Source organism: Aethalodelphis obliquidens, unplaced genomic scaffold (assembly GCF_003676395.1).
Source record: "Aethalodelphis obliquidens isolate GAN/ISIS:26980383/991018 unplaced genomic scaffold, ASM367639v1 scaffold14, whole genome shotgun sequence".
NCBI classification, from domain to species: domain Eukaryota; kingdom Metazoa; phylum Chordata; class Mammalia; order Artiodactyla; family Delphinidae; genus Aethalodelphis; species Aethalodelphis obliquidens.
In genome coordinates this window covers 14,808,154-14,833,564 of record NW_020837958.1, presented here as the reverse complement: position 1 = coordinate 14,833,564, position 25,411 = coordinate 14,808,154, and positions in this window count along the sequence as shown.

Sequence of the window (25,411 nt, the reverse complement as noted above, 5' to 3'; positions counted from 1 at the left end):
CCCAGTCCATCCCTCTCCCCCCCACCCTGCCGCGCCGCCGCACTTGGCAACCACCAGTCTATTCTCTATGTCTGTGAGTCTGTTTCTGTTTCATAGATAGGTTCGTGTCATATTTTATTTTACTTTTTATTTATTTATTTTAAAATAAATTTATTTATTTTTGGCTGTGTTGGGTCTTTGTTGCTGTGCGTGGGCTGTTCATTGCAGTGGGTTCTCTTGTTGTGGAGCACGGGCTCTAGATGCACGGGCTTCAGTAGTTGTGGCACACGGGCTCAGTATTTGTGGCTCGTGGGCTCTAGAGCGCAGGCTCAGTAGTTGTGGCACATGGGCTTAGTTGCTCCACGGCATGTGGGATCTTCTTGGACCAGGGCTCGAACCCGTGTCCCCTGCATTGGCAGGCAGATTCTTAACCACTGCGCCACCAGGGAAGCCCTGTGTCATATTTTAGATTCTGCATGTAAGTAATATTATATGGTATTTGTCTTTCTCTTTCTGACTTACTTCACTTAGTATGATAATCTCCAGCTGCATCCATGTTGCTGCAAATGGCATTATTTTGTTCTTTTTTATGGTTGAGTAGCATTCCACTGTATATATGTACCCCACCTTCTTTTTTTTTTCTTCGGTACGCGGGCCTCTCACTGTTGAGGCCTCTCCCACTGCGGAGCACAGGCTCCGGACGCGCAGGCTCAGCGGCCATGGCTCACGGGCCCAGCTGCTCCGCGGCATGTGGGATCTTCCTGGACCGGGGCATGAAACCATGTCCCCTGCATCGGCAGGCGGACTCTCAACCACTGCGCCACCAGGGAAGCCCTGTACCACACCTTCTTTATCTATTCATCTGGGGATCGACATCTAGGTCATTTCCATGTCTTGGCTATTGTGAATAGTGCTGCTATGAACAAAGGGGTGCATGTATCTTTTTGAATTATAGTTTTGTCTGGATATATGCCCAGGAGTGGAATTGCTGGGTCATATGGTAATTTTATTTTTAGTTTTCTGAGGAACTTCCATACTGTTTTCCACAGTGGCTGCACCAACTTATATTCTCACCAAGAGCGTAGGAGGGTTCCTTTTTCTCTACACCCTCTGCAGCATTTGTTATTTGTAGACTTTCTAATGATGGCCATTCTGACTGGTGTGAGGTGGTACTTCGACAATGTAGTTTTAAAATTTTTTTTAAATTTTTTTAGTTTATTTTTGCCTGTGTTGGGTCTTTGTTGCTGTGCGCGGGCTTTCTCTAGTTGCAGTGAGTGGGGGCTACTCTTCATTGCGGTGGCTTCTCTTGTTGCGGAGCACAGGCTCTGCGTGGACTTCAGTAATTGCAGCACGTGGGCTCAGTAGTTGTGGCACATGGGCTTACTTGCTCCATGGCATGTGGGATCTTCCCAGACCAGGGCTTGAACCCGTGTCCCCTGCATTGGCAGGTGGATTCTTAACCACTGCACCACCCGACAATGTAGTTTTTAAACACACAGTTATACACACACTGTCTCTTTCTCTCTCTCTAACGCTCAGGTTTATAGATAAGTCATTTTCTTTCCAACAGTTGTCTTTGTGAGGGTGTACTGTGTGTAGTTCACTGAGGATTCAAAAAGGGAGAAGACGTGAATTTTCTCTCAAGGAATTCATACCTTAGATGGGTAGATGGGACTTCCATGCAAATAGATTTTACAAAGTTGAAAGTGAAAATTGCCCCAGAGAAGGTGTAAAGTGTTATGAGCTCGGCTCTTGACTATTTACAACAGGACAACACAACCAACCAACCTGGGTATGTTTATAAGCGTTCACAGGCATAAAAAAAATGTTTATTTTCTTGACGCTTCTTTAACGTATGGCCATTTTCCCCTACATTATTTCTATTTATTGCACACATTGTGGTAAATTTATCATTGTGCATAAATGTCATTAAATTCTGCTCACTGTCCACTCTAGAGTTAATTCGTTTGCTTTGTAGCCAAAGGGTTTATGAGGAACCATTCTGCTCTTGTCTGGAAGAAAACAGAAGTGTCCCACTTGTGAGGACTCCTCATCCTCTTTTATCCATATGTCAGCTATGTTTCCTTTCCTTAGAAGTTGAGTGAGCTTCTCTCCAGAACTTTCCCAGTTTTTTTAAGATTTATTTTTATTTATTTTTGGCTGTGTCAGGTCTTAGTTGCGGCACGCGGGATCTTCATTGAGGCATGCGGGATATTTTGTTGTGGTGCGCAGTCTTCTGTCTAGTTTTGGCATGTGGGTTTTCTCTCTCTAGTTGTGGTACGCAGGCTCCAGGGCGCGAGAGCTCTGTAGTTGTGGTACACGGGTTCCAGAGCACGTGGGCTCTGTAGTTTGCGGCACGCAGGCTCTCTAGTTGTGGCGCGTGGGCTTAGTTGCCCCGTGGCATGTGGGATCCTAGTTCCCCGACCAAGGATTGAACCCGCCTCCCCTCTGCGTTGTAAGGCAGATTCTTTACCACTGGACCACCAGAGAAGTCCCCAGAACTTTACCAACTTTGAGAACCGAACTGGACACTCTGAAAAAACCTCAAAAGCAAGGACCTTCCTCCCTCTTGTCTCCAAACAGCCAGCTCTTGCTTCCTTGCCACTCTTTTAGGCTTTGCTGGGGCTCCCCTGGAATTCAGGAGCAACTAGCTTTCATTTATTGAGTGCCTACCATGTCCAAGGCATTTTACGTATATTTTCTTTGAATTCTCTCACTTTATCGGATGAAGAAACTGAGGCCGAGCAGTCAAGTAGTTTGACTAAGATCACATGGCTCAAATTTGGACCCCAAACCCGACTCCAAAAACTGATGCTTTCCCCACTGTGCTGTGCTACTTCTAAATCAAAGAACCCAGTAAGAGAGAAGATACTTTAGTCCAAAGGAGAAAAAAAAAATCTCCCTGACCCACAGACTTTAAAGATAGTCTTCATTTAATTAGCTCTCTCTTATTGATAATCCCCTTATTGTCCTGCCCTTCTCCTCATATCCAAGAGGCAGGTGAAATGGGAAGAAACAGCAGGAAAAGGAGGTGTGCATCGTAACCATCCCACTGCAGAAGGAGAGTTTGTTCTACCTTTTTGCTACACTAGTAACCCCGTGGTGATTGGCTGTTGATGAGCTAGTTTTACCTCTTGTCCCATAGTTCAGCCTGTTGGGCATTTCATCGGGGGCCTCTCACCCTTCTCTGAGGGTCTTTTTTCCCCTTTGTGGATCTTCCTGCTTTGCAGCGTCCTGGAGGCTGGGGTGAGTGAGGTGGGTTGTGGGACCAATGCCTCTGTCTAACCTTTTTATGAAGCAGGAGTTTTTCCTGTATGCTTCCTACTGCCCAGTCTGGTGACTCAGACCTGGCCAGGATATACTCATGCTGAAGCTTAAAAAGGAACCTTTCCGGCCGGACTCACACTTTTAAGATGCTCTTGATGGCTCTGTTTCCTGGGAAGCCACATGCGTTCTCCGAGTGGCTCACATAGTGTAGTGCTGCTCTTTCAGGTCGCAGCTGGATCCTTGCAAACGTCACAGGATGGATGAAGAAAACAAGATACTGGGAGTGTCAGTGAACTGCAGAGCTGTGAAAATTTGCAGTTTCGGGAATGAGTCAGATTATTTCTGGAAAAGATATCTGCAAGGATGGGCGGGGTGGGGGGGCCTTTAAATTTTTCTGGAGAGGGTTTTAGTTTTAGCTTGCTCCAAATTTTAGGATTACTGGCAAGGGTAGGGAATGGAGGATAAGAGTTATTAAAGCAAGACTGTTGCAGGGGGGGCTTCTAGTTCATCGTGAGTTCAAATGTGACTCAGCAGTGTGAGATGGCTGGGTAAGAGAACTAATTCACTCCTAGGGCACCTTAATAGAAATACGATACCTTGAATCAGAGATGTGATTGTTCTCCATACTTGGGGATGCTGTGGAGATGCTCCTAGAGGACTGGGTTCATTTCTGGAATTTCAATTCTGTTTTGTCTAGGAAATTCTAGAATTCTAGAATCTTTCTAAGTCACTTTTCTGAGCTCAAAAAGCAAGCGTTGTCAGAGGTGACAGGCATCTGATCATATCAAGAATATAATTGAATATGGCCAAATGGAGTCAGTTTCAACTTAAATTTTGAACCAATCAGATAAAAATAGCTCAGAAATATTAAAACTTAATCACCATTGAGCATCTGCAGTTTCTGCTTTGAGTAATGTTTAACTTTGAAAACTAGTTTTACTATGCTTAAACTTTATGAAAATAAACTCAGAAGTAAAATACAGTATTGGTTCATCCAACATCCAGTTGATCCTTTCTTGGTGGATATTGCCACGCAAAATATTGTAAGGAACACAATTAAGAATAACACATTCTTTCCTCCCTCTATTCCCCAAGGTTTTTACTCCTCTGTTACCAAAATGTTTATGTTCTATTTTGGGAAAGAGGTAATACTGAATAAAAAGTTAAATAACAATTAAGGGCAAGAATAAGATCCCTTCCAGTAGAAGATAAGACCCACCTATCTGCAAGCAGCTATTATGCAAGCTCTCTGCCTAGAATCAAGAAGTAAGAATTCAACTGTAGGGGCTTCCCTGGTGGCGCAGTGGTTAAGAATCCGCCTGCCAACGCAGGGGACACGGGGTTCGAGCCAAGGTCTGGGAGGATCCCACATGCCGCGGAGCACATAACTACCGAGCTACTACTCAACTACTGAGCCTGCGCTCTAGAGCCCGTGAGCCACAACTACTGAGCCCGAGTGCCACAACTGCTGAAGCCTGCGCGCCTAGAGTCCATGCTCCACAACAAGAGAAGCCACTGCGATGAGAAGCCTGAGCACTGCAACGAATAGTAGCCCACGTGCAGCAACGAAGACGCAACGCTGCCATAAGTAAAAAACAAACAAATAAATAAATTTATATAAAAAAATAAAAAATTTTTAAAAAGTAAGCGGAAGAGTCTCTGAGCTGGTGAATTAGACATCAGGAGGTCCTGGCATTACAACGGAAGTTTACTGAGAACTCTTCATACCCTTGTTTATACCCTAACTATTCTTAATTTACAAACATTTCCAACTATAGTTCTACCATCCTTGCAATGTTGGCAAATCAGAGGCAACAATTGAGATGGTAAAAGAGGCTACCATTGACACAGGCAACTACCTTTTGGAAACAAGGTAGCCAATAAATAAATATAGGCAGATACCGTGACAGTAATAGGGCTTGACATTGACAGCTAGACAATAGATGTGACAGAAAGCTATAAAAATCTCTGCCTGGGGTAGGTTTAAATAGTCCCACTGAGCCCAGTGACCCTGAGGGCTTCATTGCATTAAGGTGCATTATAGTAATTGATGTGTTTCTTCTGAGTCTAATAGCCTGTGTTCATAACCATGACCCTGAGCCCTGCGGGAAAGATTCAGTTATTCTCAGTGGATGCTGTTTAAGAAGGTATGTGGGTGCACTGTATTATTTTTCTTAAATAATTTTAGAAAGATATTCTAATGTCTAAAGCAGTGGCATTGTCATAGAAGAAATATGTTTTGAAAAGAAAGGAGAAATAAGATGAAAAGGAATTGCTGCTTTAAAAAAAGTTGGAAAGCCATTTGACGAAAAGAAGGTTTAGTGATTGCTGCTTAATTTTCCAGAAACCTTGGTCAGCCACGAGGACTCATTCTCCAAGGGAATTCTCTGGATTGCCAGCAATAATAAATGCTATAGAACTGTGCTGTCTAATAAAATGGTAGCCACAGTTACATATGACTGTTTAAACTCAAATAAAATTAAGAATTCAGTGCTTTGGTTGCACTAGCCACATTTCAGGTGCTCACTGGCCACCTGTGACTAATGGCTACCATATTGGACAGCACGGATATAAAATATTTCCATCATTACAGAAAATTCTTTTGGCCATCACTGCCATAGAATGTCAGGAGGAAACAAGGCTTCATGTGGGAATTAAAACAATCATATAGACATCTTTCAGTCTTAGTCTCTTGTTTGGCTTTGGCGTTTGAGTATTTGAACTAAAACTTCGTTGCAGAATTCCAGTTAGGTTTGGTTCTGTTAGAATTCGTCAGAAAAATGCTGTTTCTGAAATGATTTCATGAGTATAATGCTTCTGCATAGTTTTAGAGGCAGCTAGAAAAGTTCTTTGAAAATATGATGCTTCTGAGTCCTTTTTCTAAATGCACAGAAAGTTCTGGAAAAATCACAGAGTTCACAAGGCTCTTGGTTAATTCCATGCTAAGTCATTGGTGTATTTATCTTATGTTTTTTTTTAGAGTTATTCTGCAAGATATATATTGTATGTAGTAGGGGAAATAATCTCAGCCAGTTCTTCCAAATAGATTTTAGGGAGCAAAATGTCGTTTCTTCTTCACAAATGTGTTCAACCAAACACTATTATGTTTTAAGTTACCTGAGAAGGAAATGTTCACCAGCTCACTAGTGGTCCAATCTGTGAGTGATGGTCATGATAAAGAAGACTTCTCTTAGGAAAAGCGGCAGACCAGTAAATTATGGGGAAGATAAAGGTATTCAGTTACTGACCAAGGGGGGCGTTCTCTTTAGCTGGTTGATAGTCGTCATGATATATGTAGGTTTAAAACGAAAAGAGGAGAAACTAAAGTCAGTTTAACAGGTAACTTATAATTTGAGCAGGGAACAAACTGACTTTCTCAGTCTTAGAAAACTCAAATCGATGACCTAATTTATTTTTCCCCCAAGGGCAGCTGATGCTCTGTTGGAGGTGGGCGTCACGAGAATGTTGTAATGTCCGTGCATGCCTTTAGCAACCTCGGTATTTTATCCACGTGAGTTAATGAGCACATATTGGTTTATTGAACGTGCTGAACTTGGTAGGGCACATGTAGGAAACAACTTTGCTCTTTCTTATATCCCTTAACTTTTCTAGCCACTCTCAGGTGATAAGCCAGTAGTCTTCTTTCCCATGTATTAAAAACATCCATCCAATGTAACATCAAAATCCAATTAAGGGCTTCCCTGGTGGCGCAGTGGTTAAGAATCCGCCTGCCAGTGCACGGGACACGGGTTCACGCCCCGGTCTGGGAAGATCCCATATGCCGTGGAGTGGCTGGGCCCGTGAGCCATGGCCGCTGAGCCTTTGCGTCCGGAGCCTGTGCTCCGCAACGGGAGAGGCCACAACAGTGAGAGGCCCGCGTACCGCACCTTCTGCGTTGGCAGAGGGACAGTTGCTGGCTCATTGTGAGGTGCTTTTAGGGTTCTCTGGGCTCCCCCATTGCTGAACTTTCTTATTTTTCCAAGTAAGGACAAAATGTAAGTCCCCTCTCCAGGGGAGGGGGTGGAGTGTGTTGAAATATGCAGCACACTGATAACTCTCTCCGTAGAAAATATCTTTGCCCTCCCAATGAATTCTTCACTCTCTCTTAAAGAGCCTGGAGGTGGGTGGTAGGCTCAAGCTAGCAGAACTGGCAGCTCAATCTCTTGGCAAGTCCTGCCAAGGTTGTCCAAGATACGAGGGATCTTAACATCTGTTGAGTAGTTTTGCTTCAACCACTCTGAGACCACAGAATAAGTGGACTTAACACCCTGTTATAAAAGCATCTGGACCGCTCAGCCAGGAGGAGGCCTAGGTCAACGGGCTTTTCAGTTGTGAACCCTGATCGCCACATACTTGGTAACAAACCCAGGAATTTATGGCATTTCAGCTTAATGTGGCCACTGCTCACAAGGCTCCAAGTCTCTACTGGGGGAAAAGACTGATAAATACAAGCTCAGTCTATATTACAGGTATTCCGTGCTCATCTAGGTGTTTCTACAGCCTTCATTTAATAAGCATTCATTGAACCTCCTGGATTTGTGTGTGTGTGTGGGTGGGTAGTCAGGGATGACTTCCTGGAGGTGATGATCTCTTCTGAGCTAGGTTCTGAAAGAGGAATAGGATATGCCTGCAGAAACGAGTGGTACCACCCTTAGGCCTGAGCCCATTCTGGCCCTCCTCAGTCTGCACGTTTCCATGGGGCAGGGGCTATGCAGGGACAAGGAGCCGTGCCCTCCCTTCTAGAGTCTAGAATCTGCATTAGGCTTTGGGTGCCCACAACTCTGGAATTCCCTGTGCATGTCTGTTTCCATGACCTGTGTGGGCTTCATTCCTTCCTCGCAAGGGCAGCCTGTGACACCAGTGTGTGCACCCATAGGCCTAAGAGATGACAAAGAAATGACTGCTCTGTGTGCTGAGATAGCAGGATTTGTATATACAGCCCAGCATTTCCATTAGCGCGAGTCCCCTTGTGCTGTGGGATGGGAGTGAGAAAAGAAGGTGGGCCGGCTGAGATCCAGGGGCTGAGGGCCAGAGTGAGAATTCTGTATTTGAAGCTGGCCTTCTAGGTCATTACGAAGGAATCAGTAATAACATAGGATAGAACATACTTCATTTAGTAACTTGTCAGCTTGATTTATAACTTTAAATATTTACATTTATGGCATGCAGGCCTCTGTTTGTACTCCTGCCCCAGGTTCTGCAAGTGTTAGGAGTGGGAGTGAAGGTAAGCACGTTAATTAGGGCAACTGGATGGCTTTAGATCATAGGGGTTAGAAGATAGCTCTAGATTAATTAGAAAAGAATCCTATTTAGGAGGAGATCCAAGAATCAGATGAATTTTAGGTGAAACCTGCAATTAAAGGAAGCTTAGTTTGGTGCGGGAGGACCGGCTGCAGGGTATCTGAGGGCAGCTGTGTCAAAGTGGGCCTGCCATGAATGCTTACAGATGCTGTCTGGAACAGAGCAGGGCTTGGGAAAACTCACAGCTTGGTAGCTTGATGTTTGGCTCTGTTTGTAGGACCCGTAGTATTCAGAGCACAGACATCTGAAAAAGAGGGTGATCTAAGAAGAAAAAGGGCAGGTGGCTCCTACCTGGGTGTGTTTTTCACTAATGATTGTGCTGATCAAGTGACAGGAGTCACTGTCCTGGTATGGTTGGATGAGAGCTCAAGATGCTCACTGGTGCTTTTGTCCCCCGTGAGGAGCTCTAGATATTGGGTTGGCCAAAAAGTTCGTTCGGGGTTTTGGTAAGATGGCACAAAACCCTGAACGAACTTTTTGGCCAACCCAGTAGATTTAGGGAAAGTGTAGAATTCACAGGGTTAAACTCGAGAGCCCAAAACTTAGAACTTGGGAAATGGAGGCATCTGAAAGTGACAGCTGGGATGGTAGGAGTGGCAGGATGAGGAGTTTCAAGCTTTTAAACAACATGTTTATTACTTACATTGCTTTTTATAATCCCCAGTTCCCCAATTTTGCTTGCAATTACCAGCTGCTAGGAGATAGGCTTTTTTAATGGACTGCATTTATAAATTTGGGCATTTGGGTGCTAGTGGAGAGTTTATTTCAACTTTACAGCAGACTGAATTGAAAGGATGCAGAGCTTCACCCATTTAGCTCAGACACAGCTATTTCTAACCTTGTTGGCCGGAGGGGTAGGATGGGAATCCACATCTATATTTATTTGGATCTATACTCTGATGCCGCCCCTTCAGAGGTCTGCTTCCTCCGTCTGCGTGTATGTGTTTTGGGGAGAGGAGGTGGGCACGGCAGGGCTTTCCAAAGGGTGGTTTTTGTCACCTCCTTTGGAAATGATCATATACATTTGGAGCCGTTACCCGGCAGATCTGTCATCTTATGTCACTTTGCCTTTGGCCACTTGGCTGTGCTCTGTCTCACATATGTCCTGTCTCATGACGCTCAGCCCAGGAGGGTTTACTTTGTGCAACAGTGTGCTGTTAGCAGCATAATATATTACTTTTTATTTGTTACTATAAAAGGGGTGAGGAGTTGAAAAACCAGTGTCCTAGAGGATGTGGCACACGCATTCTGATTCATGGCCTCGGTCAGAACCATCCATCAGTCTTTTTCCTTTTCTCTTTGTATAAATAGCCTTCATCTTACCTGCTCCTTTTATCTTTATTTCTTCTCTCCCTTAGCAACCCACAGCATATCTTTTATGCTACTCACCACACTCGTGCTCTTCATGGCTACCTTGGACGGACCTGTATTGCTCAAACATAGCAAATTACAATTAATCCTAAGTGCTCGCTGGCCTCAGGGAGGGACCTCAGCTCCACTGAAGTGGAATTAGACAATTAGCTTTTCAGTAGTACCTCTTGATGGGAGCGGGTGGGAGCACAGGGATTGAGATGGGGTGGGTGGGGACAAGGGGAGTTGGGCAGGCGTGCACGTACCTGATTTTGAAATGCTCCAGAACCAGTCACTACACACAGGGCAGCCCAAATCAGCTGCCTGGCATCGTGAGGATGGGGATGTGGGATGGAAATGAAATTCCATTGGCTGGACTCACATGGTTGTGTATATGTATATGAGGTGAGAGTTAAGGGGTTCCTGGTGTATGGGAGCCATCTATTGGCTTAAAAACATGGAGTGGTATTGGAGTGCTGACAGACTCAATCATGCCTTCAACTTGCTTGAGTACATGAATATTGACCATATATGGATTCAGCGTCAATTGTGAATGTGTGTGTACTTTTCTGCCTGGTACTTGGTTACATATTGTTGGTCGCAGGGAGATTTATGCATATTGAGGAGGTTGTAGGTCTTGGGGTAGCATGTTTAATTAAAAATAATTCCCTTACCTATGTGCTCCTGTGAAATAAATAGACAAAAATCCTTCTTAAGCATTTACATTTTGTTCCTTGCAAAGATTGGTGCAGGCAGGGATGGTCCTGAGGGAAATGGGATTCCTGGTCTTTGCTGTATGGGACTATTACAAATGGATTTGCATGTATATATGTTTATAGGCAGAGAAAAACCTTCTGGAAGGGTAAACACCGAAATACCACATGTAGTTATCTCTACACAGTGGGATTAGGGGAGGCTAATTTTCTTCCTTTTATTTAGTCTCTATTTTTAAGTTTTTTTTTTTTAGAGTGAAATTGCTGAGGTATTTAAAAACAGGTTGAAAAAAAAGAGCATTAAAAATTGAGTTGGGGAGTTGATTTTTCATATATATATGATATATGATATGATATCTATGATACATGATATGATATATATATATATTTCCCTATCTCTAAAGACTAATCAGTTTTACATCGTGTTTTCATAAGAAATTGATTTTTTTCCTTGGTAGAAGAGAAAACAAAACATTCTTATAGACCACTCTCTCAATAAAGAGGAAACTTGACACTTAAGTAAAATTCAATAAGCTGCTATAGTAATAGTATCTATTGTTTACGGTGTGCCGGGCATTTAACACGTATTATTTGCAGTTGTTTCAGCAGCACTACGTGGTAGGTAGTATCATCCGCATTTTATATCGTGGGTACAAAGGGGTTAAGCAGCCTGCCTGAGGCTGCCTAGCAGGTGAGTGCTGAGCTGGGATTTGAGCAAATGTCTGACTCTAAACTTTGGTTCTTCCCATATGCCAGGCTGCCTTCCTCAATAGGAAGGCATCCAGGATCATTGCAGTGCATCTTGTAGGTGTTTGCTATACCTCATGATTGCTGTTTGTCCCCAGGCATCTCATTCTACCTCATGCCTGAAAAAAATAGTTCACACCTGTGCAACCTCTTCTCCCGAAGGGCCTGAGGGTTACTACTGCTAAATAAATTATCTGTTAGAAAAACACAACTAACCAAATAATAAAACCTGCCAACCTTTTCTAGAGTGCTCACCATGTGCCATACATATGGAGTCTTTTTTTTTTACATCTTTATTAGAGTATAATTGCTTTACAATGGTGTGTTAATTTCTGCTTTATAACAAAGTGAATCAGTTATACATATACATGTGTTCCCATATCTCTTCCCTCTTGCGTCTCCCTCCCTCCCACCCACCCTCCCTATCCCACCCCTCCAGGCGGTCACAAAGCACCGAGCTGATCTCATATGGAGTCTTTTATATGAATTGTCTCATTAGGTTTTTACAACGGCCCTGGGAGGTAGATATCATTATGATCTTCATCATTTGCAGATGGAGAAATTGAAGCATCAAGATATCTCAGCTTGTGCAGGAGCGCCCGGCTAGGGAGTATTAGAGCTGGTTTTAGGGTCCAGACAGTTAACTCAGTGCTACGTGCTTTATCAGGACAAGATGCTGAAGAAAGTGTAGGCTTCCTTCTTGGGGCTCACGGTGGCTAAGACTCTGTCACGCAGAAGCCAAGGATGTGGAGACTTTCTGGAGGAGAGGATGGTGTTTGCTGAATCCCAAAGAGTGTCTGAGTCATTTAGTGGCTAGCCAATTCTTAATTCATAAATGGACCACCATATGGACGGAATTTATCCATCAGCAGAATTCTTCCCTCCGGTTTTTGCTGAGAATATTCTGAACCATCTAATAAGCCAGCTGTCGGTAAAAACTGAATGGAGAACAATAATATTTAGGGAAGGTAACTTAAGGAGCATATTCTATGCTTCTCTGGATACATTTGGTTCCATGTATGGGTTGTATTAGAGTATGAGAAGGTGACATTCTTGGACCACATGACTTTATCCATGGGGAATTGTTTTCATTAAGCTGTGTTTTTATATAAGCCTTCTAATTGTTTTTGAAAGTTTTAACAAAATATCTGCATATACCCCTTATGTAATATTTCTTTTTTTTTTTTTTTTGTGGTACACGGGCCTCTCACTGTTGTGGCCTCTCCCGTTGCGGAGCACAGGCTCCGGACGCGCAGGCTCAGTGGCCATGGCTCACGGGCCTAGCCGCTCCGCGGCATGTGGGATCTTTCCGGACCGGGGCACGAACCCGTGTCCCCTGCATCGGCAGGCGGACTCTCAACCACTGCGCCACCAGGGAAGCCCCTTTATGTAATATTTCTGAGAAATTTTTCTCTGAGTTTTTCACTAGGAAAAGCTTTTGCTTCCCTGAGAAGCTATCGTGTTTCTTCCCAAATAATAAGAATTATGTAATTCAACCTGTGTCTGCCTTCACCGTGACTGCCAGGAAACTCAGCAGTAGAGATACAGTGTATTCGGTGATAAGGGGCCTGAGCTCTCTGGTGTCAGACTTCCTGGGTTCAAAACCCGATTCTTCCACTTACTGAAGTTTCAAGTTTCTTAAGTTGGGCAAGTTTCTTAACTTTCCTGTTTTTCAGTTTCCTCATCTATAAAATGGCAGTGGTAATGCCGTGTTTCCTTGGTTTTCAGCCATGGTTTTTATGTTTGTTTGTTTTTTGTATTTTAACGTCTCTGAATTGCCTTAGTTTAACTGGCAGTTTTTCCTTTCTTAATGATGCCTTATATGCAGTGAAATATGGTACCTTTCAACCATGTGGTTATTATAAGAACTACATAAGGTGACACACATCACGTAACACATGAATATCATGAATGTTATGACCTTTTTTCACGCTCACTCCCAGGAACCACAGTCATCCTTATTGTTGGCTTATCTGCTCTTCTCCTCTTAACTGTTCTTTTCCTTTTATTTCCATTTTACTCATTTTGTATTATTAGTCCCTTTTGAAAACCAGTGTAAATAAATTGCAAAAAAGTAGATAGTGTTGTAAGATGCATTAATTATTACTACCACCAACTGAAACCACCCCAAATAAATACCAACCTCTGGGACAAGAGAACAGTCAAGTCCACAGGCACACGTTCTTCTATCAGAGGAAAAGAAATATCGACTATCTGTTGTTAGGCTAATCCCAGGAACACCACTGAAAAAGTAGCTCAGTTAAAATCAATGATTATTTTTCTGTTTGATAGTTATTGGTCACAGACAGTCTGAACCTCTTTCTAATTGGCAGAACATGACCTGGAAAGACTTTTATGTTATGTTGTATCTGTGGCACCTTTCCTACATGCTTTAACTTCTTTGCTCTCTAAATAATAAGCTCCTGCTCTTTAGTGGTTCAGTAGCTACTGAAATGAGGATTGGCCAATTTTTCCCATTACAGACAAGGAAATTTTTTAGAAGTTGTCTTCCACTTGGCATTAGGTACAGGTCTAGAATCTCTACTTGGTTCTCCCCTTGTACTGTATTTCTGGAACACTGTGCTGGTGCCAGGTGGCGGGGGGAGGGAGGGCAAACAAAACTGAAAGGGGCAGAGTTTTGTTTGGTCAGTGCCTATGCTGTGCCAGACCTTTGCTTGGCAGTTTACGCACACGGTCTCACTTATCCTGATGATAATATTGTGAGCAGGTATTATTATCTTCTTTTTACAAATGAGGAAACATTCTCAGAGTGGATCAACTTGCACAAGCTCACACAGCCAGTAAGTGATAGATCTGTGATTTAAATCAAATCCTGCCTGGTTCCGAAGTCCATGATCTTTCCATTAATACTTCCCGAGGTCCCTGTCCTCTGTCACTTGTTTGTTCATTCATACTTTCACCCGCTCATTCAGGCACTCAGTCATTCATTCAACCAGCAGACATTTATTAATTGCCTGCTCTGTGTCAGGCACTGTGCTGGGCCCTGAAGATACAAAGATAAATACGACTTGGTCTCCCCTCTTACATCCCAATGGAGAACACAGACAGGCCAACAGACAAGCCAAGACACACGGTAGACATGCGTGACTGCAGAGCCCTGTGTGTGTGTGTGTGTGTGTACAAGCTAGTTGAGGACCCTTGCACTTTTTTCCCCTAAACATTAACATTTACTGGTCAACGAAGTTAGCAGTCCCATCTCCCCGTCCCTGCCGTGTCTCTTTAAATTCATTCTCTACACTGCAGCCAGAGTGGTTTTCCAGACGCACACCTACTTATATCACTTTCCTTTTTAAAACCCCTCGATGGTTCTTGATAGCCCCAGGATAAAGCCCAGACTTCCTAACAAGGCTTACTAGCCCCTTCTTGATCTTCCCTGCATCTCCCTCCACCTTGCAGTGCTTGATTCGGCTGTCCGGGATTTCTGTGATGCTCTGAGGATACAGTCCAGACTTCTTATCCTGCATCTTCCTTCACCGCCAAGTCTTTGATCCAGCTCTACGGAACTTCTTGCAGATCTAAGAAATCTCAGAACATGCTCTGCATCTCTGAGCTCTGACCTTTTGCCCCAGGTGTTCTCCTCTCTTGGAACATCCCCACCTCCACCCCAACCCCCTCTTGACCTTCTTGTCTTCCTTCACCATCACCTCCTGTGGGAAGCATTCCCTGACCCCAAAACCTAAGTCAGGGGTCCCTGCTTTGTGTCCCCATCCCTTCATGCATGACCAGCATTTATCACATAGTTTTACAACCTCCTGTAGACACATGTGTCCTCTCTAATGGCCTGTGAGGGCCAAGAGCTTGAGCTTGTTCTCTGCTGAGTCCTCAGCAGCTAGCACCCTGACTGGCACATGGTAGGAGCTTAATAAGCATTGTTGAGTGAATGGATCAGAAATTTATATGCCAATATGAAGAAAACAGAGACCCCGTTTTCTTTTATACTAGTATGCACTGAAAAATGTTTAGCCTTTTTCTTTTATTTTTTTCACAGTCTGATAGTTAATATTATGTGTCAACTTGTTGGGTCATGGGATGCCCAGATCTGGGTGTGTCTGTGAGAATGTTTCTGGAAGAGATTAGCATTTGGGTTGGTGGACTGAGTAAAGCTGCCCCAATGTGGGGTGTGTGTGTGGGGTGTATCATGCCTCTGCTGAGGGCCTGATGGAGCAAAAAGGGGGAGGAAGGGAGCGTGCTCTGTCTGGCTGATTGGGCTGGGACATCGAACTTTTCCTGCCCTTGGTACTCTTGATTTTCAGGCCTTCAGATTCTCACAGGAATCTACACCATCAACTCTCTGGCTCTCAGGCCCTGGAACTGGGTCTCCAGCTCGCAGATGGCAGGTCATGGGACTTGGCAGCCTCCATGGTCCTGTGAGCCAGGTCCATATAATAAACTTCATATATATAAATTTCATTATATATAATATATAAACAAATATATTTCTATCAACATAGTTAAATGAATAATACATTACATAAATAATATACGTATATTAAAATAAATACAAATATATTGGTTCTGTTTCTCTGGATGACCCTGACTAATACACATGGCTAAGTTGATGGACCTACACCTGATATGCAAATACACAAACAAGTGCAAGTTGAAAACTGTGGAAAGCAGCAGCAGTGAGAAGAAGGGATGGTGGTCTAGAATTTATTAAGGTGAGAAGGCTGGTATCTTTTGTTCTATAATAGAACATGTTGTGATTAACAAGTAGGAAACAGAATGCAAGTGCACCCACACTAGTGAGACAACTGAAACATTTCTAATAAAAAAGCATGTCCAGGGCTTCCCTGGTGGCGCAGTGGTTGAGAGTCCGCCTGCCGATGCAGGGGACACGGGTTCGTGCCCCGGTCCGGGAGGATCCCACATGCCGTGGAGTGGCTGGGCCCATGAACCGTGGCCGCTGAGCCTGCGTGTCCGGAGCCTGTGCTCTGCAACGGGAGAGGCCACAACAGTGAGAGGCCCGTGTACCGCAAAAAAAAAAAGCATGTCCAGCAGAGAGAGGGACTGTGGAGCAAATGGAAGGCTCATTCTTGAGTTTGAAGGAGGAGCGTAGGGGTGGTACCTGCTGCACTAAATCAATGGCAGGGACAAAGTGGGAGGGCTCCAGGGGACACGGCCTGGCCACCAGGAGCTTAGTAGGTTTGCTTGATTGGAGTTGAAGTTCCACGTGGGAGGAGGAGAGGTTGGTAAAAACCTTGCTGAAGAGTCTGGGCTGCTGGTTGGGTGGTTTACTGTGAATACCCTGGGTCTCTGGACGGATGGCAGACTACTGAACATTGGACCCTGAGAACAGTATTGCCATTTTCTTTTATTTTTAATTTTTTTTTTTTTTTACTGAGGTATAGTTGATTTACGTTTCAGGTGTACAGCAAAGTGATTCAGTTATACATATATATATATATATTATATATATATATGTTCTTTTTCAGATTCTTTTCCCTTATAGGTTATTATAAGATATTGAATATTGTTCCCTGTGCTATACAGTAGGCCCTTGTTGTTTATCTTATATATAGTAGTGTATATCTGTTAATCCCAAATTCCAAATTTACCCTTCCCCCTGCCCTATGCATTTTCTTTATTGCTTCCTCTGTCTGGGCAGTATAGTAGATTCCTTTTTTTGTTTTGTTTCTAGATCAGCATTAATGAAAATCTACTGTGGGTTGAGAGATGCCACCTTTATTTCGAGGGTGCAAGGGAAAAACGACGGTGACCCTCTGCAGCGAGCAGAGTGGAACACCTGGGGTCTGGCTTGCTTGTCTCATACTATCCCAGAGTTCAGGTGAAGGAGAAGGTGAAAAATTCTGCAGTCCAAAAAGAAAAAGAAAACAACAAAAAAAAATCCAAAACAAAATCTTGTCTTTTGTGCTCCTTTGGAGTAGGGCATTGGGCACTCCCAGCCACCTTGTCATTAATTCCCTGGATGTGTCTACAGCCTTCTCCAGACAGCCACACTCTTCCACTGACAAAACATTTAATTCTCAGTGACATTTCTCCATCATTATAAATAGCAGGGAAGTTTCAGTCATGTTTTAAGTGCCAAAGCTTTTTTCGCCCAGTGGGGCTATAGCAGTTTGAGCAGAGCCATTTGGATCCTAAAACAGATCGACTGGCTAGTATTACACTTGGCTCTTCAAAGAGAACTGCTGATTTTAGCACATTAGGAAGTTTCACAGGGGTATACATTTTCATATTTTCCTCCTCCAGTCAGGAGTTTCCACGGCACCAAAATTTTTGTGTAACTGTCGACACTCTGGGATAGCTCCAATGATCTCTAAGGGCGTCATACATTTTGAAAAAAATTATCAAAAAGAAATTAGTTTCAATTCACTGTAGTTATGAAAAATTCCCCAGCCCTGGCAAAGAGTGTTACAGAGTCACCCAGTTAGGTCATTCCAGACCTGGGACTCGCCTGTGTCCTCAGGTCCATCACTGTCCCATTATCTGGAGTGATGCGTATTGCCCGAGAGCTTATCTTCCTCTGCTGTTCCGCCCCGTATCCCTTGCATTGTTCCTCGTTTATGTACTGGTGAGTGATATGGGTTAATAAAACTTGGGAGAAAACATCATGTATGAAGCAAGAAGATTAAATTTGGTGAGTGTTGATTAGCATTCTCAGTACTGCTTTAAAAATATATACTGTAATGAACTCTTCCCGGCTAAAATATGGCGTTACATGATCATAATTCTGGTTTCTGTGCCGTCGTAATCTCCGTGAGTATACTTTATTGCTTCCTGGTCCTGGGTAGAATGAAGATACTGAGCTTATTCTCTTTTTAAAATGTTGTAGGAACATCAACAAATCGTTTTTTAAATATCCCCAGGAAGGTAGAAGTAAGTATTGAAAGAGGGAGCATGGATGTGCTCTGGGTCGTATTGGGTCTGGGCAGAAATGGTCCTCCAGTGAAGTTTTTTGGTTTGTTTTTGTTTCTTAAATAACAGCTTTATTGAGATATAATTTGCATGTCATAAAATTCGTCCATTTAAAGTGTACAACTGAGTGGTTTTTATATATTCACAGAGTTGTCCAACCATCAACACTCACTCATTTTGCAGTATTTTCATCACCCCTGCAAATAAGCCCTGTACACATCAGCAGTCACTCCCTATTCCCCCTTCCTGTCAGTCCTAGGCAACAACTACTTTCTGTTTCTGTGGATTTGCCTATTCTGTGCGGCCTCTTGTGTGTAGCTTCTCTTACTTAGTGTGCCGTTTTCAGGGTTTATCCATGTTTCAGCAAATATGAGAACTTCGTTCCTTTTTATTGCTGAACAATGTTCTATATGTGTGTGTAACCTTGTTCGTCCATTCATTGATTGATGGATTGGGTTGTTTCCACTTTTTGGAATTGTGAATAATGGTGCTATGAACATTTATGTGAAAGTTTTTGTGTGGATATATGTTTTCAGTTCTCTCTAGGAGTGGCATTGCTGGGTCATATGGTAACTCTATGTTTACTCATTTGAAGAACTGCCAAACTGTTTTCCCAAAGTTTCCAAGGCACTGTCTTACATTCCCACCAGCAGTGTAAGAGGGTCCCAACGTCTCCACATACTCATCAACACTTGCTATTGTCTGTCTTTTTGATTTTAGCCATCCTAGTGGATGTGACTTGGTATCTTATTGTGGCTTTGGTTTGCATTACCCTGGTGGTTTGATCATGTAGAGTGTCTTTTCATGTGCTTATTGACCGTTTGTATGTCATCATTGGAGAAATGTCAATTGAAATCCCTTGCCCATTAACATATTTTTAAATAGGTTTTTTTTTTTAGAGCAGTTTTAAGTTCACAGCAAAATTGAGTGGAAGGTAGGAGAGTTCCTACACACCCCCTGCCCCCATACACACATAGCCTCCCCAACTATCAACATCCTGCACCAGACTGGTACATTGTTACAGCTGGTGAACCTGCATTAACACAAAGTCATTATCACCCAAAGTCAGTAGTTTACGTTAGGGTTCACTCTTGGTGTTGTACATTCTAGGGTTCACTCTTGGTGTTGTACGTTCTGTGGGTTTTGACATATGTATAATAACATGTGTTCACCATACAGTATCTATCATACGGAATTGTTTTACTGCCCTAAAAGCCTTTCATGCTCCACCTATTCATCCCTCTTGCCCCCCTAACTCCTGGCAATCACTGATCTTTTCACTGTCTCCATAGTTTTTGCCTTTTCTGAAATGTCATATAGTTATAATCTTACAGTTAGCCTTTTCATATTGGATCTTCCTAAGTGGCTGCACCATTTTGCATTCCGACCAGCAATGAATGAGAGTTCCTATTGTTCCATATTTATACTAGCATTTGGTGATGTCAACATTTTAGGTTTTTGCCATTCTAATAGATATATGAGGTATCTCATTATTGTTTCTTTCATTCATTTTAAAATTGATTTATTTTTCTTTTTGTTGAGTTGTAAGGGTTCTTTATGTATTCTGGATATAAATTATATATCCTTATCAGATATGTAATTTGCAAATATTTTCTCCTATTCTTTGGGGTTTTTTTCACTTTCTTGATGGTATCCTCTGAAGCACAAATGTTTTTAATTCTGATGAAGTTCAGTTTATCTGTTTTTTTTGTGGCTTGTGCTTTTGGTGTCATATCTAAGAAACCATTGCCTAATTCAAGGTCATGAAGATTTAGTCCTATATTTTCTTCTAAGAGTTTTATAGTTGATGCTCTTACATTTCAATTGATGATGTATTTTGAATTAACTTTTGTATATGATATTAGATGGGAGTCCAACTTCATTCTTTTTTTTTAAATCTTACTAAATATTTATTTATTTATTTTAATATCTTTATTGGAGTATAATTGCTTTACAAATGGTGTGTTAGTTTCTGCTTTACAACAAAGTGAATCAGCAATACATATACATATATCCCCATATCTCCTCCCTCTTGCATCTCCCTCTCACCCTCCCTATCCCACCCCTCTAGGTGGTCACAAAGCACCGAGCTGATCTCCCTGTGCTATGCAGCTGCTTCCCACTAGCTATCTATTTTACATTTGGTAGTATATATAAGTCCATGCCACTCTCTCACTTCGTCCCTGCTTACCCTTCCCCCTCCCCGTGTCCTCAAGTCCATCCTCTACATCTGCGTCTTTATTCCTGTTCTGCCCCAGGTTCTTCAGAACCTTTTTTTTTTTTTTAGATTCCATATATATGTGTTCGCATATGGTATTTATTTTTCTCTTTCCGACTTCACTCTGTATGACAGACTCTAGGTCTGTCCACCTCACTATAAATAACTCAATTTCGTTTCTTTTTATGGCTGAGTAATATTCCATTGTATATATGGGCCACATCTTCTTTATCCATTCATCTGTCGATGGACACTTCAGTGGCTTCCATGTCCTGGCTATTGTAAATAGAGCTGCAATGAACATTGTGGTACATGACTCTCAACTTCATCCTTTTACATGTGGATATCCAGCTGTCCCAGTACTGTTTGTTGAAATGACATCCTTTCCCATCGAAGGTCTTGGAACCTTTGTAAAAAATCAATTGATCAAAAAAAAAAAAAAAATAAGTCAATTGATCGTAAATGTAAGGGTTTATTTCTGGACTCTAAATGTTATTCTGTTGAGCTGTAAGTCTATCCTTGTGCCAGTATCAGTCTCCATTATTGTAGCTTTGTGGTAAGTTTTGAAATCAAGAAGTGTGAATTCTTTGGCTTTAAAAAAAAACACATAATTTTGTCTATTCTGGGTCCCTGCATGGAGTTTTTATTGCTAGAATTCCATTTCCACTTAAGATTCTGGCTTCAGAAAGAAGGGGGCAGGGTTAGTGGCTGACGGAGGGGATAATGACTGAGCATAATGTTGCTGCAGTGTGGTTCAGTCCTTTGTTCCGGTGTCCATGGTAACACAGGTACTTCAGTAGGTTTCTTACATTCTGAGGGAAATGTCTTTGAACACCACTACCACCCCCCAACTTTTCATGGCTTAGAGAAGCTGAAAGCCCTTTTTAAAACTTCTTTGAACATCCTCAGACTCGTGATCCCAGGGTCTCCCCTGTCTAGCACCTGCAGCTGGGTGGGCCATCTCAGATTCTTTCCCCGTGGCACCTTTGGTGACAGACTTAGCCACCTCGTTGGTTCTATAAATCATGCAATCGTGCCAAGCATTTTGCAACTTTGGTAGACTGCCAGTGAAAATCGGCAGCTCACTTGGAGTAGTTCTGCAGGGTAGGTAATATTCTTCCATCTCAGTCACCCTTTCTTCTCTCTCTCCTCAGTCCCTTCATTCCAGATCTCCCCCTCCCCTTCTCTAGTGCTTGATGCTCAGTTATACAGAACAGCTTTCCTCTTCCTTAGACGCCTCATTCAGGCTTTGAAGATATAACTTGTAGCCCAAGGAGCTCAGCAAAGCCTTTATGCAACAGCAGCAGATGTCTCTCTAAGAGGGATTCTCCTCACCACCTGCTAAGAGAAGAAAACCTTTTCCATCTCCTTTCTTATGTTAACTCACAGCAAAGTCTGTCAGCTCTACCAGGGAATTTGTTAGGCAGGTGCAGATCCGACATGAGCTCTGGTAGGAAGGAACAGGGAGCCAGGCTTCTGAGGTCCTTCCTGGATCCAACATTTTGGGAGTCTGGGAATCCTTAGATTCCTTATCAGAGCCTCTTCAACATTTTCATGAAAGCAACCAGACAGTGGCTTAAACATTCATGGCTTTATTTTCTTGTGTCAAAAGTCCAGAGTTGGGGGCTTCCCTGGTGGCGCAGTGGTTGAGAGTCCGCCTGCCGATGCAGGGGACACGGGTTCGTGCCCCGGTCCGGGAAGATCCCACATGCCGTGGAGCCTGCGCGTCTGCAGCCTGTGCTCCGCAACGGGAGAGGCCACAACAGTGAGAGGCCCGCGTACTGGGGGAAAAAAAAAAAAAAAAGTCCAGAGTTGGGCAGCCCAGAGCTGGCATGCAGGCTCCTTGCAACCTGCTGCTCTGATGTCCTTAGAGGACCACCTTGGGATCCAAGATGGCTGCTTGAGCTCTCTGCTTCACGTCTACGTTCCTTTCAGCAGGAAAAAGAAAGACAAAGACAGCGTGCCTTTTCCCTTTAAGGACACTTCCTGGAAGTGACAGACAACACTTCCACCTACATTTAATTGACCAAATCTTAGTCATATGGCCACACAAAGGAGACTGGGAACTGTAATTCCAAGGACCATGTGCCTAGTTAAAAGCAGAGTGTTCCAATACTTTCTCTGGACTTGGTGATAACACTTCACTTCCCAGAAGGCTGGACTTGGGCTCATGAGGCTCTGTGGGAACTGGTGTTTAGGGCCTTTGGATTCCATCATGTGACCAGGAGCAAGAGTAGGGGCTGACTTGGGAGGCAGACACACTGTAATTACCAAACCGGAAGCACGGTGCAGGGTATAAAATAGGGTCACAAGAAATGTTTGTTGGAAGAACAAAAGAACAAGTGAATTTACTGCACCTACAGTTCAGACTTGCATGGCTGTGGTTGTAGTGTCTTTTGGGGGCTTTTTTGATGCTGTTCGCTTTAACCCACCAAGCTTTTATTGAGCATCTATTACATGCCAAGAAATCAGGAATTGAGGGAAATCAAAGATGAATAACCATGGTGCCTACCTTCAAGGAGCTTCCGTCTAGTGGGAAAGACAGGAAGCAAACAGAAATTTCAATGGCAGTATTCGGTATGAGGAAGCCCATAGGAGGGGCACCCAACCCAATCTCTGGAGAACAGGGGATAGACGCCTCCTGGAGGAGGTGATGCCCAAGGCAAGTCTTAAGGATTGCTTAGGAATCATCCCAGCGTTGAAGGAAGGGAGAGAAAATCATGTGTGAAGGGTCATTGGTGAGACGAACTGTCAGTAGTTGGAAGTGACCAGACTATAGTTATCTTCTCAAGGCCCCCGTTTTATCACCCCTCTCCTTCGGCCATCAGTGTTCTGTAATACCCTTTGCCTAAAGAACGTAGTCCCCACTTCCGGTCATGGCATTCAGGGCTCACCACCCTGTTGGTCTCCTACCCATGCTCCTTTCTAATCATATTGGTTTGGCCCCCGTTCCCTGAACATGTTCCTCATTCCCACATCTTGGCTGATTATATAATCTCTGCATAGAGTAAGTTTTCCTAGCTTCTCCTCTGGTCAAGTCTTATCTCCTTTTGGGAAGTTCTAACTAAGACGTCACCTTGTTTGTGAAGCCTTAAATTTGTCCTGAATTGGACCTGCTTTGCCTGTCTCCCGTGGTTCCAGGACTCACGTTTCACCATGTCGTGCTGATCACCTTCAATTCTATACCATAGTCACATACCTGTTTACCTTGCCCATCGCTCTTCTGTGAACAACCTGAGGGTAGGGACGCGAGGCTGAGTCATTTTTATGTCGCGATTCTCTACTAAAAGAGCGACATGAAAGCACACCCACTTTAGACTCAAATCTGGGTTCGATACTGCACTTAGGCAGGAGTGATGTGCCTTGGGGAAACCCTTTCCCTGCCCTGGCTTCCCAACTTGCTCATTTGTACGAGAGAGATAACAATAACCACCACAGCAAGGAGTGGGTTGGATGATTAGATGAAATAACATAGGTGAAGTGTATTTCATGGAAACCGGCACATAATAGGGGCTCAGGAATACTTGCCACATGAAACGGGCTGCGACCTGATCGCTGCTGTTTGTTTTGGTCCTGTTTTTTCCAGGCCGGGGGTCTTGGGGCCTGTCATCCTCATACACAGTCTCATGTGAGAAATGGTGTGGGCATTCTAATTATTTGGCGCCGTAGACGTTTTTTTTAATGAAGGAGGGCTGCAAGATTTTACATGTTCAGGGGAATATCCAAGGGAATTGAAAGCCAGGAAGAATATGCATCTTCAGGGCATGTGGTTTTGAAAACCCTGCGTGTGTGGCTTTGCTGGTTGCTGCTGCGGAGCTGTGACCACTGAAAGCTAGGAGAGTGAAGAAGCAGGTGCGTCTCATTCTCCTGCAATGATGTTCTGAGCAGAGAGGGTCAGGGCTCCATATACTCACTAACCCATAATTCTTCACCTCCTCTTCTCCTTCCTGATATAGTCCTGATCCATGTAAGCAGGAGACAGTTGTTTTTTTTTTTAGGCGACAGTTTTTCCTCTTCTGATTCTGTGACTGTTAGTGTATGGATGTGTATTTATTTATTTTTTCCTTAGCCTTGTTCAAAATAAGAATTTGCCGTGGTGAGCTTGTAAATATAGCCTATCTCTCTGCAGTTTCGTGGCTGTTAAGCAGAGGTGCATGTCGGAATTGCCTGGGAAACTTAAAAAAAAAAACAGATTCCATGCCCCCTCCATCCTGGCCCTCCCTGGGTGGTGATTCACTAAATCTAGAGTGGGCTGGGGCACATCTGGAAACTTCGCCAAGTCCCCAGGTGTGTCTATCCCTGGTTGAGAAGCTTGGCTCCACATCACCCGAATGGTCTTGTAAAATCTGGAAACCCCACACTACTGGCTAGAGTGACAGCCTGTGTGAGAGACGGCAAGTTTGAATGCCACTCAGGAAATTTATTACTGAGCTGAGATGGGCAAGCTGCCAGGCTGGCGGCGTTAAAGGGAACGAGAGTGCAGTTTTGTTGAAAGAGAAGTTTCCTCTGCAATCAGGGCACTCGGCTAACGAGCATGCAGACCATGCTGATTAGGGAATAAGGCATTTAGAGGAATGAATGGGGGTGTGTGTGCTCACTGAGAAGGCTCACCCCCATCTCTCAGTGTGGGCAGCAGAGAGGCTGGGGCCAGACGTTGGACTAGAGAGAACCTCAGGTCTAGTCAGCAAAAGTCAAGTTCAGAGAGGTTATCTGAGAAAAGGAGGAACAGGTAGATGCTATAGGGCCAGAGTCCTGAACACTTTTATTTTTATTTATTTATTTATTTATTTTTGTGGTATGCGTGCCTCTCACTGTTGTGGCCTCTCCCGTTGCGGAGCACAGGCTCTGGACGCGCAGGCTTAGCGGCCATGGCTCACGGGCCCAGCCGCTCCGCGGCATGTGGGATCCTCCCGGACCGGGGCACGAACCTGCGTCC